The sequence below is a fragment of the Mustela erminea genome, chromosome 8, assembly GCF_009829155.1.
Source record: "Mustela erminea isolate mMusErm1 chromosome 8, mMusErm1.Pri, whole genome shotgun sequence".
In the NCBI taxonomy this organism is placed as follows: domain Eukaryota; kingdom Metazoa; phylum Chordata; class Mammalia; order Carnivora; family Mustelidae; genus Mustela; species Mustela erminea.
In genome coordinates this window covers 54,437,655-54,455,588 of record NC_045621.1, presented here as the reverse complement: position 1 = coordinate 54,455,588, position 17,934 = coordinate 54,437,655, and the positions used below count along the sequence as shown (strand labels likewise).

The window sequence follows — 17,934 nt, the reverse complement described above, 5'->3', positions numbered from 1 at the left end:
ACCTTCTGGATAACTTCTTTGCCTCCCTGTGCAAGCCCTCAGGAGCAGAAAGATGGAAAATGGGGTGTAACTCTTCATTATTGTGCAGATAAATTCCTGCCTTGCCCCCAATTTCATGGTGTTTTATCCTAATTTACAAGACACTGAAAAGCTTAATCTCATTTTTTTATCGGTAATTTGGAATCTGAAACTTGGGGGGATGTTAAGGGGCAAGTAATTAAAATCACAAGCTGATTTATGACAGGAAACATTCTGTAGTGAATTTTCTTTAATGTGTATTAATTTAGTAATAATTCAGTGCTTATTGCTATGTTACTATCTGCACACCGATACATAGTCTTCCTTACAAAGTAACATTTTAAGTTAGCGTTATCATCTCAGCTGCTCCCCTATCACCATATCAATATTCTACTGTAGTACTTTTTAACCTATTATCTTTTCTGTAAATTCACTGTCCCCCTTTTTTCTGAAGAACATTTATTTTATGCAGAAACTGGGCATCACTACCACAAATGAAAAACCAGTTTACTTACCATAAGTAGAAGATGACTGTGTGCTTAAACAAACATAGCTACTGCATTCCAGTTAAGTATTTTATATTTTCTTTTAGTTTAAAAGACAGAAGAATGTGATGTTTAAGACATACTAGCAGAAAATAAGGCTTTTTGGTTATCAGAGAAACTAAGAGAATTAGAAAAATAATTATTATGTAATTCAATGTTATTTAAATCATTTTTGTTGACCATTCCAAATCATCTCAGGAACACTTAAAATCATTTTATGTGTCACCACTGAGACTTGTCCCAATCTTTGGGACATTAAACTACCCACTGCAAACTCAGAAGTCATATCTGGCATATTTCATCCCCCAAGGTTACTTGCAGTTATGGATGTTAGACCATACTTAGACTCTGTGTCTCAGATTCCATAGGCTTCCTTGGTTTGGTGCTGATCTGGCATTTATTCTGGATACTGTATTTTCTCCCATGGTTATCCGAGATACCCTGAAGTGAAGCCTCTCTGTATCTGATATTGGTCTTCCCATGACCAAGATCCAAAAATTAAGGAGGGGGACATAAGTCTGCCTTAGCCTGTGGCCATGACATCTTTGAGGTGGTTTCCCACACGCTGCCAGTCAGTATAGACACAAGATAGTACTTTGACAGCAACAAAACGTCTTGGAGGGCAAAATGGTTCATATGCAGTTGGGCAAATTAAAGATACTTAGTGCAGCTAGATGGTGGGTCCTTTCCAGCCTAACTATACACTCTGAGAAGCTTATATTCTACCCTGAAGTCCATGTAGGAACCAGTCTTTTTTTAAAATCAATTTTATTGAGGTGTAATTTAGCTATAATAAAATGCACACATTTTGAGTATATGGTTTGATAATTTTTGGCACACACATACTCGGTACAACCACCACCACTTTTCCATTGCCTCATAATGTTCTCCTCAATCTATCCCCAGTCTGACCAGGGCTCAACCGATCTATTTTTCTGTTACTGTGGACTAGATTTACTTTCACACCATGGAGTTCTTATGGAAGATGTTATTTTACATTTGACTTCTTCCAGTCAGGGTTTTTTGAGATTTATGCATGTTGTGGGTGTGGTAGTAGCATATCCATATAATGGTAGTATCCATATGATGGTAGTATCCATTATATGGATATACTACAGCTGTTGCTGGTACCCATTCACCCACTGATGAGTCCTCACCTTGATTCTATGTGGGGGCTCTTAACAAAGGTGCTATGACTGTCTATGTACAAGTTTTTGGATATATGTTTGTGTGTGTGTGTGTGTGTAAGAAAAATACCCAAGAGTGGAATTATAGGATCATATGATAAGTACTTATTTGTTTTATAAATATAATCTCCCAAGTAATTTTCAAACTGTACTGTTTTATATCCCCAACAGAAATGTATGATAGTCCCAGTTGGTCCATACTTTTATAGTCACCTGGTATAATCAGTTTTTTTTTTAATTGTAGCCGTTCAAGTGATTGTGTAATGGTATTTTATTATGGTTTTAGTTTGCGTTTCCTTGATGATTAATGATGTCCATTTATTTTTATGTGCATATTGGACAGCACATAAAGACACATATTGTGTCTTGCTTTGTAAAGTGTCAAATCTTTTCACATTAAAAAAGTTGAATTTAAAACTTCTTTATGTATTCTGAAGACAAGTCCCTTATCAGGCATGTGTATTATATTTTCTCCCACTCTGTGGATTGCCATTTTGTTTTCTTGAATGTGTCTTTTGCCGAGTACATTAAAATTTGTGAAGTACCTATTTTTATTATGTTTTTCCCATGTGTCCTGTCTTAACTGAGGAAGTCTTTATCTACAAAGGCCATAAATACTCTTTTATATTTTCTCCCAGAAATTTTAACATTTCAGCATTTCCATTTAGACCTATATTCAGTTTAAACTTAATTTTTGTTACTATGTGAGGTTTAGGTGAAATTTTATTTTGTATATGGATCTGAAGTTGTTTCAACATCATTTGTTGAAAAATCTATCCTTTCAATTATCTTACCACTTTGATTGAATGCAAAGTGACCAAAAATATGTGTGTGTATATTTCTGACCTCATAATTCTTTTCAAGTGTTCTGTATGTCTATATTAATGTCACTATCCAACTTTCTTTATTATTGTAGCTTTATAGTAAGTATTAAAATCAGGTCGTGTGACCTCTCCAACTTTGTTCTTTTTTAAAATGTTTTGATTATTGTGAGGCCTTTGCATTTTTATTTAAATTCTAGAATTAGTTCAGCAGTTTTTACAAAAACCTGAGATTTTTTTTGAGATTTTTATTAGATTGAGTTGAATATATAAACTATTTGAAGAAAATCGTCATTTTAACATTTTAGTGTAGAATATAGCATGTTTTCCCATTTATTTTTCTTCAGTTACTCTTAGCAATGTTTTGTAGTTGTGAGAGAACAGGTTTCATATATATTTCCTGGAATGTTTCTCTAAATATTACCTGTTTTGGGATATTGTGAATGGTATTTTTAACTGGTCAACATTAATTGTTAGTATATGAAAATAAAATCAATTTTGTATAGTGACCTTATTTCCTACAAGCTTGCCAAAATGAATTTATTAGTTCTGGTAGCTCTTTTAAAATTTGTTTGTCATTTTCTATATATATGTGAATACAGGCTATTTTACGTCTTCTATTCTGGTCTGTATGTGTTTTATTTCTTCTTCTTGCTTTTTGCACTGGCTGGGATTGCTAATACGATGATGAGTAGGAGTGGTAAGAGTGAAGATCCTTGCCTTTTTCCTGGTCCAAGAAGTGAGTGAATGCACTCCCTCTTTTACCATTAAGTATGATTTTAACTCTAGTTTTTTGTAGATTCCTGGTATCAATTGATGAGATTTGCTTTTATTCCTAGTTGGGGGGGAGGGTTTTATTTTTTTAATCCTATATGAATATTAAATTTTTTAAATATTTTCATGAATGTATTGAGATTATAGAATGCTTTTTCTTCTTCAGTCTATTGATATGATAGATTACAGACATTGGTTTCCAAATATTACTTATAACAGGAAAGATATGTATTGTCTCATCAGTAATTAGTATGTCTGCAAAAAATGCTATGGGACATTGAATTCAAATGTCTTTTCTTGAACTAAGAATTTTTGTCCTTTAGTGACATTGTGTGGTCAGCTGACATGAAATTGAACAGGATTGCATGTGTAGTCATTTTGTGTCGGGTTGTTCTGTCTGTGAGGCAGCGCTTAATGGTTATTAGCTGTATTTGGAAGAGCAGCTGTTTGGGAAGGAACTTCCAGGCTGAGCACTGACACAGTCGGTGCCAAGAACTCCACTGTTTTTGTGTCATCAGTGAGTGTGATCGCTATCCATTCCCTGCTCTGCCTAGAGGAGATTTATTCATTTCAAATGTGGTTACATATATATATGAAATCTATAAAAGCACTCTGCTGAGTAAGCAGTGTGACATGTCTACAGTGTTAATGCTCTGCAATCACAATGATGGGCAGAATAAAGAAGAAAAAGGGAGGAAAGTCACCAGAAGAGACTGGAGAAAATCAGGACTTCCCCTTTTGGTTCCTCTGAAAGCCAAGTAGACCCTTGGCTCTTTGGCTTTTTCACCCACCACCCCAGACTGTGGGGCCATGTCTGGGTAGTGACTTAATGGAAGTGGAGTAACCAAGGCTTGGGATGTGTTAGCTGACCCTCTTTGGTTCATAAGTCCTCCGTGTAATGATTGGGCTCTTGCTTTGTTTCTTTGTGACAAAATTCCTACCTTGAGTACAGCTTGGGACTTTTTCTCTCCCTTCCTCTCTCTGCTAGTACAATTGTAACTCAGCAGTTGGAAACTGTAGGCCCTCCCTCTTTCCCTCCTATAAATTCTTTTAAGTGTTTGGCTGTAATTCCTAAAGACTTAGACTAGTGGCTTTTATACAGATTTCCACTGAGACACACAGAAGAAGTACATTTTATACAATATCCCTCAACCTGCATGCATGCACAACTGAAATAATTGAATTTTTACAAAATATTCATACCCTTTAAATGTGCGAGGCACCATATGAATTTTCCTTAATTAGGAATGCTGATTAGACCCCATTAATAGGTTGTTCACAGTTTGAGAAACCCTACTTTAGTTGATATTTAAAATGTGGTAATTTAAAATGGAGCAAGGACACTTATTATTTTAATTTACTGCACAAAACTCTGGTAAGAATCTAGTTACCATTTTAATCTGAAATGTTTTCTTTCTAAATGAACTTTAAAACCTTTTACCCATTCAGTTTTAATATTAAGTTGCATTAGATTTAAGTTGAATTAGTTCAGATATTTGTAAGCAAGATTTGATTTAGATCACATTAAATTCAGTAATTTGCCCTTAACATACTTTCTTCTTTGACATTGCACATGAGTTTAATTTTTAGGAGTTAATAATTTTTTGGATAGAAGCAATTTTATAGTTTGATAGAGATATAATATTAGAAAAGCTTGCTTCCTCCCCTGAAGCTTATTAAAGTTGGTATCTTTGTTGTCACTAGAATGACCTTCCAAGTTCAAGTATTATCACAAATATTTAGAAGTTTATTTTTCTTATGTAAAACTTGAAAGGCAATATCCATTTCCAAAAACAGCCATTTATTTGACTAGTACTTTGAGTTCACATTTCTTCCAACAGCAAATATGTTATTATTTTCATACAACAAGTGTAGTACTGAATATCTAAAAATTGAATATAGACAATGCAAATCAGTTAAACAAGATAAACATATACTGTATGTAGTGTACCCTGTCTAATCTATTCTTCCTCTTTATTTTTAGATCCTCAATTCCAAACATATCTGCCTACCTTCCTGGGTGCTACTTTTCTTGCTCTGACTCCAGTCAGATTCCAGTTCTGACTTTAGTACTCCCAGGCTTAAGGAAACTTCCTGTGCAGTAACTCCTGCAGATTGCCCACTCTCAGCTTTCTTTGAATTTATGAAAGAAGCCACTGAGTGGGAAAAATTTACCTTTAAAAATAAATGATTAATTCTTAGCTCTTGAAGAATATTTCCATTTCAAAAAGAAAAGACTTACTTGCACAAATTGGTGTGCACTTGGTGGGGGACTCGGGGATCAGGTAGGGTTAACAAATAATAATAGATCTTCACATTGGGAAGTATTTAGATATGTCTCTATGACGGGTTCTGTCCGTGAACTTTCTTTCTTTTTTTTAAATTTAATTTTATTTTTTCAGTGTTCCAATATTCATTGTTTATGCACCATACCCAGTGCTCCATGCAGTACGTGCCCTCCTTAATACTCGCCACCAGGCTTCCCATCCCCCCAACTCCCTCCCTTCCAGAACCCTCAGTTTGTTTCTCAAAGTCCACAGTCTCTCGTAGTTTGTCTCCCCCTCTGATTTTCCCCAGTTCACTTTTCCTTTCCTTCTCCTAAAGTCCTCCTTATTATTCCTTATGTTCCACAAGTAAGCGAAACCTTACGATAATTGACTTTCTGTGCTTGACTTATTTCACTCAGCATAATCTCCTCCAGTCCTGTCCATGTTGATACAAAAGTTGGGTATTCGTCCTTTCTGATGGAGGCATAATATTCCATTGTATATATGAACCATTTCTTCTTTATCCATTCATCTGTTGAAGGGCATCTTGGCTCTTTCCACAGTTTGGTGATTGTGGCCATTGCTGCTATTAACACTGGGGTCCATATGGCCCTTATTTTCACTGCATCTGTATCTTTGGGGTGAATACCCAGTAGTGCAATTGCAGGGTCATAGGGTAGCTCTATTTTTAATTTCTTAAGGAATATCCACACTGTTTTTTAAGATGTCTGCACCAACTTGAATCCACACCAACAGTGTAAGAGGGTTCTCATTTCTACACATCCTCTCCAACACTACTTGTTTCTTATCTTGTTAATTTTGGCCATTCTAAGTGGTATCTCAATGTGGTTTTGATTTGAATCTCCCTGATGGCTAATGATGAACATTTTTTCATGTGTCTATTAGCCATTTGTATGCCTTCTCTGGAGAAGTGCCTCTTCATGTCTTCTGCCCATTTGTAGAAGTATCATGTTTTTTGGGTGTTGAGTTTGAGGAATTCTTTATAGATCTTAGATATCAGCTGTTTGTCTGTAGTGTCATTTGTGAATGTCTTCTCCCATTCCGTGGGTTGCCTCTTTGTTTTGTTGACTGTTTCCTTTGCTGTGCAGAAGATTTTTATCTTGATGAAGTCCCAAAAGTTCATTTTCACTTTTGTTTCCTTGGCCTTTGGAAACACGTCTTGAAAGAAGTTGCTGTGGCTGATGTTGAAGAGGTTACTGTCTATGTTCTCTTCTAGGATTTTGGTAGATTTCTGCCTCATATTGAGGTCTTTTATCCATTTCAAGTTGTCTGTGAGTCTTCTAATAGGTTCTTTTTGGTTCTCACAATGCCTTCACTGAGTTTGTGCAAGCTGGGCCTTTGGCGTCTATTCTCTATATCTCTTAAAACCTTTCCTTCATATTTTCTAATGTTTGAATCTCTGATAATATTAATATCTACAGTTTATTTAAGTTTGAATTTGCTGTTTTTTTATTTTGCTGACTCATATTTTTGGGGCTAATTACCTTGTGTTTTGTAATTTTTGAATGTGAGCTCATGTTTTTGGGAACCATATCTGGAGGGCACTTTTGAGACCAGTATTTAAAATATGTTCCTTCAGAGAAGATTTACTTTAGCTTCTGCTAAGTATCTGCTAAGTATCTGAAACCCATTCAGTGTTTTGATTAGCTTTATTTGGGACAACATATAATACGAATTCAGGCTCTAAGCCTGCCTATCGTATACACTGGGGTGAGCAAGTCTTGAGGATTTTTTTTTTTTTTTTTGCTATATAAAAGTCAAGGTTGAGGCAGACAAATAGACAAGTATATACCCTGTCTCTCTCTACAGAACATTTTCTGTTTTATTTTCAGTGTAATTTCACTCATAGTTGCCTGATTTAGATGAGGGTCTCTGATCTGGCCTTGCATTGTCTTAGGAACCATATTTTATCTCCTGATTTTGTGCTGAGGTCTGGTAAGCTAAGTGGGTAACCACCAGGAACTGGCAGATGCCTCCAGGGTAAATAGCAGCCCCAGTGCACAAGCACCTCTCTGGATTTTCACTTTATTTGTGGCTCCAAGCAATTCATTTCTTTTCCCACCAGCTTAATCATGTAATAGAAAAAAAAAGTTTTTCATTTATATTTTATTCAGCATTTTTGCATGTGCTGTACCAAGAAGGGCTTCTGTGGACATCTAAATTGTAACTTGGCAGAAATGGAAATTCCAGGATAGTTTATTTTTGAAATGATGCTGGCATAATTATCTATCCATCTGGAAGAAAACAGGGCTGTACCACAGTGTCATACCATATACAAAAATAAATTACAGCTTGATTAAATATCTAATTGTGAAATATAAAACAATTTAAATGTCAGAGGAAAATTTAGAAAAAAAGATTTTTATGACTTTATAGTATGGAAGCTGTTTTTAAATAAGACAGGAAATCCAACTGTTATAAAAGGAAAAGAGATATAATTGCAAGCAAACTAAAATAAAAATGAGTAATGAAAGATAACATAAATAAAACCAAAGATAAGTTAAATATGGGATAGAAATATTTGCAGCATGTGTGACTAGAGAAAAGTTAACTCTGAGAAGGTAAGGAGCATCTTGCGTGTGTATGCTGCATGTACGTACATGTGCATGGCAAGAGAATGGAAAGAGAAGGAGAGGGGATGCTCAGTGAACAAGTGGGCAGGAGACACAAACAGGAATTTTACGGAAGAGAATATTCTTTTTTTAATTTATTCATTTTTGAAGGAGAGAGCACAAGCAGGGGAAGGGGCAGAGAGAGAGAGAGGGAGAAGCAGACTCCCTGCCGAGCAGGAAGCCTGATGTAGGATTCAGTCCCAGGACCCTGAGATCATGACCTGAGCCAAAGGCAGACGCTTCACTGACTGAGCCACCCAGGCACCCGGAAGAGAATATTCTATGTGGCCAGAGTATTGAAAAGATGATAAATATCACTAGTAGCTGGAAGAATGCGAATTACAACCACCATTTCTCTTTTCCACCCATTAGCTTTGCATAAGTTAGAAGAGTGATGTATAGGTCAAGATAGTTTCAAATAAAAGTATCAGAAACTTAGATAATAATGTCTTAATAAGGGACTTCACTAACTCAACATGATTAGGAATCTGGAAGTAGATTCTTTCCATGGTTTATTAACAAAGAGGCTCAATAATATCACCAGGCTATTTCCAGAATTCTCATTACATGAATCGGTAAACACCCTTATTATTAAGATATTATTATGTAACTTTCTGGTACTTTTAGCTAAGACTCTTTTCCTCACGTGTATCTGCTTTTTCTAATATGGAAAATGTTGGGTTTTATTATCAGGGATCTCAAGGTTGAAGGATGACGAAGGTCAAGAAACATGATTTGCTCAAATTGGATTGTCTAATAGAAGGCACCATATTCAGCAGAGATATCAAAGGTCTCTTTGCATACTGCAAGCTTAAACAAGATACAAACCTATCTCCTTTTAACCCCAGGGAGGAGGTTTGGCCTTCTCACTAGGCAGAGAGGGAAAATGAAAAACAAACAAAAAACCTGTCCCTGAGAAGCTACGAATATAGCCCGGACAGGCCTATGTTCCCATTGTCTGAGTGGTTCAAGGACTCTCCAGGGAACAAACGTTCTTTAAGGTAGTCCCAGACTGTTAGTGCCCCCAAGTCTGCCAGAAGAAAGTACCAGCTCTCTAGAGGAAGGGACTTTAATGTTAGGTCTCAAGCAGATAAATCAGATGCTTTTTCAAGGACGTGAGCAGTACATAGTGAAGAATAAGCTCGCAAGCACACGGGGGGTGCAGGGCAGCATGCAAGAGCCAGCAGAATAGAGCACAAAGGTTTCGTATATCGGAATTATCAGAAAATAATTGTAGACCAACTATCCTAAGTTTAAAAAAAATAAGGCAAATTTGGAAAAACTTTGTTTTTATTAATGTATAATGTATAATTTCAGAAGTACAGTCTGTGATTCATCAGTCTTATACAATTTACAGCACTCACCATAGCACATACCCTCTTCCATGTCCTCACCCAACCACCCCATACCTTTCACTCCCTTCCTCTCCAGCAGCCCTCAGTTTGTTTCCTGAGATTGAGAGTCTCTTATGGTTTCTCTCCCTCTCTGGTTTTATCTTGTTTCATTTTTCCCTCCCTTCCTCTATAATCTTCTGTCTTGTTTCTCAAATTCCTCATATCAATGAGATCATATGATAATTATCTTCCTCTGATTGACTTAATTCACTTAACATAGTACCCTCTAGTTCCATAGATGTTGTTGCAAATGGCAAGATTTTGGGTTTTTGATGGCTTCATAGTATTCCATTATATATGTATATCTACCACATTTCCTTTATCCATTCATCTGTTGATGGACATTTAGGGTTCTTTCCATAGTTTGCTATTGTGGACATTGCTGCTATAAACATTTGGGTACACATGCCCCTTCGGATCACGACATTTGTATCTTTAGTGTAAATATCCAGTAGTGCGATTGCTGGGTCGTAGGGTAGCTCTATTTTCAACTCTTTGAGGAACCTCCATGCTGTTTTCCAGAGTGGCTGCACCAGCATGCATTCCCACCAACAGTGTAAGAGGGTTCCCCTTTCTCTGCATCTTCGCCAACACCTGTCCTTTCCTGACTTGTTAATTTTAGCCATTCTGACGTGTGAGGTGGTATCTCATTGAGGTTTTGATTCATATTTCCCTGATGCCAAGTGATGGGGAGCACTTTTTCATGGATCTGTTGGCTATTTGGATGTCTTCTTTGCAGAGATGTCTGGAAATACTTTTAAAGAAGATATTATGAGGGACGCCTGGGTGGCTCAGTTGGTTAAGCAGCTGCCTTCAGCTCAGGTCATCATCCCAGCATCATGGGATTGAGTCCCACATCGGGCTCCTTGCTCCGCAGGGAGCCTGCTTCTCCCTCTGACTCTGCCTGCCACTCTGTCTGCCTGTGCTTGCTCTCGCTCACTCTCTCTCTGACAAATAAATAAAATCTTTAAAAAAAAAAAAAAAGAAGATATTATGAAAAAGTGACCTACCAGACTTGAACAGTAACAGAATAAAACTTTATAAAAATTAAAAATATAATAACAAAAATTGAAAACTTAGCAGATAAGTTTAATAGCAATTAGTATAAGGAGAGAATTAGGGATCTGAAATACAGGTCAGAAGTTATTTTGTGTGGAGAAAGACAGAGAATACGTAATGGAAAATACAGAAGAGAGGATGACAAATAGATGAACACATAAAAAGGTTTAATATGTGCTTTTACACAGTGGTCCATAGGAGAGGAGAGAAAGATTTGGGCCAAAGCAGTCTCTGCAGAAGTAATAGCTCAGAATTTTCCAGAATTGATGAACACCAATCTATAAATCTAAGAAATTCAATCAATATCAAGAGGAGAAATAAAAAGATAGCTAAACCTTTACATAGCACTGTAAAATTGCAGAACACCAAAAACAAAGTGAAACACTAAAAGCTGACAGACAAAAGGGTAAATGAAATTCAAAAGAATTACACAACAACTGACATTGTCTTTTCAATAACAAAAAGCAAAAAGAGAAAAGGTGGAATTATATCTTCAATATTCTAAAAGGAATTAACTGGTAACCCAGAATTCTACCCAGCAAAAATACCTTTAAAGAATGAGGTTAAGTAAAAGACATTGTCAAAGTAACACAAATAAGGGAGTTTCACATTATCAAAGTCTTTGATAAAGGTAATTCTAAAGATGTACTTCAGGCAAAACAAACAAGCAAAAAACCACAAAAAACTATACCAAAGTTCTGGCATGCAAGGAGGAATGAAAAGAAAAAGAAAAAAGAAAAAGAGAGAGAGAGAGAGAGAGAAATATGTGGCTAATTCTGAAGAATATTAATCTACAACAACAGCAATGTCTTATGGGGTTAAAAAAAGATAAAATGGTCATTCAGTATAAAAATAGCATACTATACATGTCAAGAGAGACATAAATGGAATTAAACTTTTCTAGGGGCCTTGTTTTGTCTAGAAGGAGGATAAAAATATTGTTAATCCTTATGCTTTCAAGTGTCCCTGTTGTCATATCTGAATTACTTCTAAAAGAGTGGTGACTATGTTCCTTCTCATCTACAGTTGGAAAAATAGAACAATAAAAACTATCAAAAAAAAGTAAAAAAAGAAAAGAAAAAGAGAGAGAGAGGCAAAAGAAGCAAACAACAGGTGTGACAAAAAGAAAATATCCAAATGTCAGTAATAATTAAACAAAAATAATTTAATGTAAATAGACTAAACAAAGGTTACCAGATTGGAGAAAACAAATCCAATTAAATGTTGTTTTAAAAATGTCTTAAAAATGAAAGTTTAGAGAAATCTTGAAGTGGTTTTTGATGGAAAAGATATACCATACATATTTTATTTTATTTTTTTAAAGATTTTATTTATTTATTTGACAGAGAGAGATTGCAAGTAGGCAGAGAGGCAGGCAGAGAGAGAGGAGGAAGCAGGTTCCCTGTCAAGCAGAGAGCCCGATGCGGTACTCGATCCCAGGACGCTGAGATCATGACCTGAGCCAAAGCTAGAGGCTTAACCCACTGAACCACCCAGGCACCACAACCATACATATTTTAAAACAAAACAAATCAGTTTATATTAAGAGCAGACAAAATTAACTCTGAGACAAAAAAAATTCCTAGAGTTAAGAAGGGTCATTTTATAATGATTAAAGTTTCAATTTACCAGGACTTTTTTTTTTTTTTTTTTTTTTAGGAATTCTTAATACATTTAAATTCCTGTATACTTAAGAATGGGACTCAAAAATAAAGAAAATATTTGAGATCTGTAAGGAGAAATACAGAAGTCCACAATCTCAGGGGGGAGATTTTAGTATCCCACAGTCTTGGTAATTGATAGAACAAGTGGATAAATAATTAGTGAGACTATAAGGTTGAAACCAGATGGCTTACAAACAATCTAATTTTTTAGAAGATTGTAATTTACTAAATCTGAGTAATATTATGATAATAAAGAGTCTGAATCAGTAGTTTGAAAAAGGTAGGAAAAGTATATCCAGAAAGAAAATTTCAAAGCCCATGAGGGCTATCAGAAAATTTTGATAAACTTCAAGGAACAAATAAATCTCACACAATCTCACACAAATCTCTGCCAAAATGCAGACAAAGAGGAAACACTCCTTCACTCATTTTATACATACTCTTAATACCAAAACCCAACAAAGATAGTATGAGAAAAGGAAATTACAAGCCACTCATATTTATGAACATGTATGCAAATATGCCAACTTGAACCTGGAACCATATAAGAAAAGGGATTCTGGGAACCACAGTACAAGGGTAAGGAAGTCATTGTTCCTCAAATCAGGATAAGTGTTACCCTTGGTTAAGAAATTAGGTTGTGACCATTTGGGGGTATCTCAGAGTAGGGGGGAAGGGGGAAGGGGGATGGGGAGAGGAGATGCATGGGAGTTTATCATTCTTTTTGTACTCAACCTATATAATCTGTGTGCTTTTCTGTATATTCACTATATTTCACAACAAAAGAAGAACAAAACATCAAGTTTCAGGGTAATGTTTGGGTTGAGGTTACACATTCTATGAACATCTGAGTTGGTGTTGGAGTGCTGAACAGCTGAGGACATTAGGTAACTCCTTTCTTATCAATTCTCGTACAGTACTGTCTGATTTATTTCTTCGCACATGTGTTCTTTTTCTAACGAGAAAATCTAATAGATCAAAGTTTATTATGCCTATAAATAAGTGTTTCAAAGACATATTCTTTCCTCCAAAACCAACTTTGTAGCAGGACCTAGACTTCTGCTGATAATATAGCTGTCCCCCTAACAGACAATGTTTTCAGCTACCCTTATAGGTAAGTGTGGCCATGTGACTAGGTTCTGGCAAATGAGATGAATGTGAGTGTTTTGAAGTCCATTAGAATTGGCACATCCATCCTGATGCCTGGATGTGAAGGTGGTTTTAGTGGCTGCCTTTGGACTGTGAGGAGGCACCATGGGGGTGGCGATACGGAACTGACAGGAGCCTCACTGAAAACTTCATGGACTCACCTGCTCACATTGGACAACTCATCTTCAAGTGTTGTTTCCATGACTGAGGAAACTTCTGTCCGGTTTCCTCTGTTATTTGTAGCTAAACCCAATTCTAATTACAGAGTTCTACCTGCTTACGGATTATATCTGGTTCACAGGTTTTGTTTGACCTATGGTTTCTGGAAAAGGAAAGAAACAGGAATTTCTTTACATTGTTAAAAATTCAGAGTCCTCATATGAAACTTTCCCATATCTGGCTTGTTTTGAAAAATCAGGGATGGCACCCTTGATGTCTTCTTCATTTATCTTTTGGTGGAAGCTGAGAAGTAATTCATTCTTCCTTAGTGGACACAGGCTTTCCCTGTTTATTCATTCAGGCAGTATCTAGCAAGTTTTTTTTTTTTTCTTTAAATATTTTATTTATTTATTTATCTATTTGAGAGAGAGAGAAAAATGAATGGGGGGAGGAGCAGAGGGAGGAGCAGAGGGAGAGGGAGGAGCAGACTCCCCACTGAGTACAGAGCCCTTTGGGACTGGTTTTGGGACTGGGTGCAGGGCTTGATCTCAGGACCCCAAGACCATGACCTGAGCCAAAGGCAGAAGCTTAGCCACCTGAGCCACCCAGGCATCCCTACTGGGTTAATTTTGATAGGAATTGCTCTTTAGTTCAGGCTTGCACTAATTACCACCTTTCATATGGAAATCGGCTATTCAACGAAAGCATCCAAGTTCCAGGTATCTTTGTTCCTATTTTGCTACCAAAACATACAGCGCTTGAAAAGGTAAATGTACTAATAATTCCCTTTCAGATTTCATACGCTATTTTAATAATGCTATTATATTTTTTGCTTTCCAAATAATTGGTTTTAGTAAAGAAAAGACATGCACAACATGAAAATATTGGCTGCTTTATTAACCTCAGTACAATTTCCACCTTCCTGTTCTGTTCTCAGTTGTGTAAAGAGAAAAAGGGAAAGTGATTATTTATATCAATCAGGGTAGGTAAACAATGCATATTGATTAGGTACATGTCTAAATTAGACTTTCATTTAAACCAGCTGAAGGATTACATCTGAAGGAAGATAAACTGCCAAAACATTACAATTAGATTTATCAAAAATTAATAATTTCAAAGGATGCTATAATTATAAAAATTGCAGACTCTGATCGTATTATTCTTTTGGGACTTTAAACGTCTTGTGATCTGCAATTCTTTAAAAAATTCATTGTTGTTTTCAAACTTTCTTATGGTTTTCTATTTTAAATCAATTCATTGCTTGAATCAGTGTAAGGTGACATCTACCTGCTGAGAAATACTCACGGGACCCCTTGTGGAATTGTTCTGCCATCACAGGAGCAAATCCATTTATAGCCTATCCTCTGAGGATTCAGTGCACACCTGACAGGTGTGCCAGACAGGGCTCATTTTTTTCCCCTCCGTAAACTGCAAGGTGCTATGATTTTTATATTTGAGAAAATGCTATGAAATATAAGCATACAAAGAAGTCAAACACGTGCCTTAAAGTCTAATATAGGAAGCATTTCCTATCTCGGTAAAGAAGTACACTGATTTCAATTACGAAATTTTGTTCAGAGGGATGTAATGGGAAATTGGAAGTAAAATTTATAACCAATTCTAAATTGAGGATTTCACACAATGTGAGCCTCTACTCTCTCAGTTATGTAAATACTATTAACCGTTTGCTGGAATACTTTTTGGGTGATTATCCTGTACGGGACATTGGGTTGGGTCAAAATAGGATGATATCGCATCAGTCTTTTTTCCAAGTGAAAAACCTGCTTTGTGTGAGTATGTTTGCTGTGGGAGAATTTATAGTAGCAGGAATTTCAGGACAGAGAAGTGTAACTTCTTTCTCTTGGTCAATGTTTTGGTGTTTTTGTTTGTTTATTTGTTTTTAAATTTATTTGTCAGAGAGAGAGAGAGAGAGCACAAGCAGGCAGAGTGGCAGGCAGAGGCAGAGGGAGAAGTAGGGTCCCTGCTGAGCAAGGATCCCGATGTGGGACTCAATCCCGGGACCCAGGGATCATGATCCAAGAGGAAGGCAGCGGCTTAACCAACTGAGCCACCCAGGCACTCCGTGGTCAATGTTTTTTTGTTTGTTTGTTTGTTTTTTTATTTATTTTCAGCATAACAGTATTCATTATTTTTGCACCACACCCAGTGCTCCATGCAATCCGTGCCCTCTCTAATACCCACCACCTGGTTCCCCCAACTTCCCCCCACCACCACTTCAAACCGAAGGGGCACTATTTTTTTTTTTTTTATAAACATGTATTTTTATCCCCAGGCAGATGGGCAGTGGTCAATGTTTTTAAATGGCTTCCCTGAACAAGGCTTTGTTATGAGAGGGGAAACAGTGATAGGAGAGACAGGTGCTGCTTCCAAGGGTCTTTCATTTTTTTCCATGTAAAAGGTTGGCTTAAGGAAAAAAAAAAGCAACAACACTGAAATAGTTTTGAGTAATTACTACCTAATTTCTATACAAATATGTATTGTATCATATCATATGTGTTTTGATGACAGATAATAAACTAATCTCTGGGTGCATGCACTGAAATAAAGAACAACTATGGAGCTGATTTAAATCCTCCTTCTTACATTTTATTAGTTGTGGGGCTTGATCCCAAGACCCTGAGATCATGACCTGAGCCGAAGGCAGAGGCTTAACCCACTGAGCCACCCAGGAGCCCGTCCTTCTTACATTTTATTAATCTTATCTCCCCTGAAGTCGAAGTTCCACAGACCCCATGCCAAAGTTGATATTCTTCAACCTCACATTCCTAATTCCTTAACATATTAAAACAATTTTATTCTAAATTCAGACAAAAGTGGACAAGAGAAGATTTGAAGATACCCAGTGTTCCTCACATATTCTCGGAAGCCCAGCAACACAAGGAGAACTGCCAGGAAATATGTTTATGTGTGGTGCGATCAGCACGCCATAAAATCATGAAATAATTCCAGGGGAAGATGGTGGATGGAAACAGCCATACGTAGACTGAGCACTGAACAATGGAATGGCCCCATCGATAGCTCATTGGATTCAGTTAAAAGGCAGAAAATACTTCTCACGTTATTTCTGTCACCTTCATTGCTCTGCTGAATCTCTAGATTAGATGATATTCTCCCCTTGTTCTGTCCTTGAGGTTCCTGATCAGAAATAACCTGTTTAACATGATTATTCTTACTCCATGGAGAAGGGTGGCCGTTTGCTGTTCCTTGTATTGGAGTATGTTGGAGGGATCTAACTGAATTCACTTCTCATTGGATTATTCCTGATGACATTTATAAGGGTCACTGTGAAGAAGTAGGAAGCTATGAAAAGCTCCAGAGAGTGGGGAGCTGCCTGCAATTCATGAATGTGGAATAATGTAAGAGTATTAGACAAATAAAACCAGTATCTTTGACTTAGCAACAGAGACCCATTCACTGCCCACATGTAAGTGCAGTTCCATGTGGTTTTATATTGGACTGATCATGAATGGAATTCTTCATCATGATCTTTCTATTATCTCCTACTTGTCTTGCTCTTATGTAAAGTTGTCTTCATATTTTTACTGTAGAAATTGTTTTGGAATTTTTCCCTAGGCGGATCATATATTCCTTAGTAGAATTTAAGTTCCATAAGGATGTGGACTGTGCCTCATTTTCGGGCATCTGCCCTAGAGAGTTGTTCTCAGTGCGGCGTCACACAAAGCAATCCATTTGGATCCAGTCTTTCAGTAGAGCAGCAAGAAACCAATTCAAAATGTCTTTTCATTGCCATCAAGCAGATGTTCGAAATTATGGTATCCACATTTAAGGATGATTTGAAATGGCAGATTCAAAGAGGTTCATCGTGAAGACTTGGGAGACTTCTCAGTGCTTTACATGTCTTTCTCTTTTTGGCAAAAGATATTATTCCTGTTGAGCTAATTAACAAGATAGCTTTCAACATCTTAGGGCAATGTATTCTCTTGTTTCAGCTGCAGATATTACTTCCATGATGTCCCCCAGACCCCTATGAACTAAACTAAACAAAGACCCTTTCATTAATGTAACAGCCTGTGTCATAGAGGGTTTATAGGGAAGGTGGACGGATCACAGCATTCATTTGACCCCGGTGGCATTTTTTCCACATGCCAGGGCAGAAGCACACCCTTCAGAAGGCATCTCAAACAGCATTGTCTGTTTTCGTTGGCTTACTACCTGAGAACATGCTCCAAACTGGAAAAAGAAATGCTTCCTCTTATGGGGAGAAGGGGAGGGGAGGCAGTTG

General features: G+C 36.8%; 1 protein-coding gene across 3 annotated transcripts in view; it reads left to right on the top strand.

The window, feature by feature from the left end:
* The window catches only part of ACVR1C (activin A receptor type 1C), a 101,900-nt gene that overhangs the window by 60,926 nt on the left and 23,040 nt on the right, over positions 1-17,934 (top strand). The gene's annotated exons all lie outside the window — the stretch shown is intronic.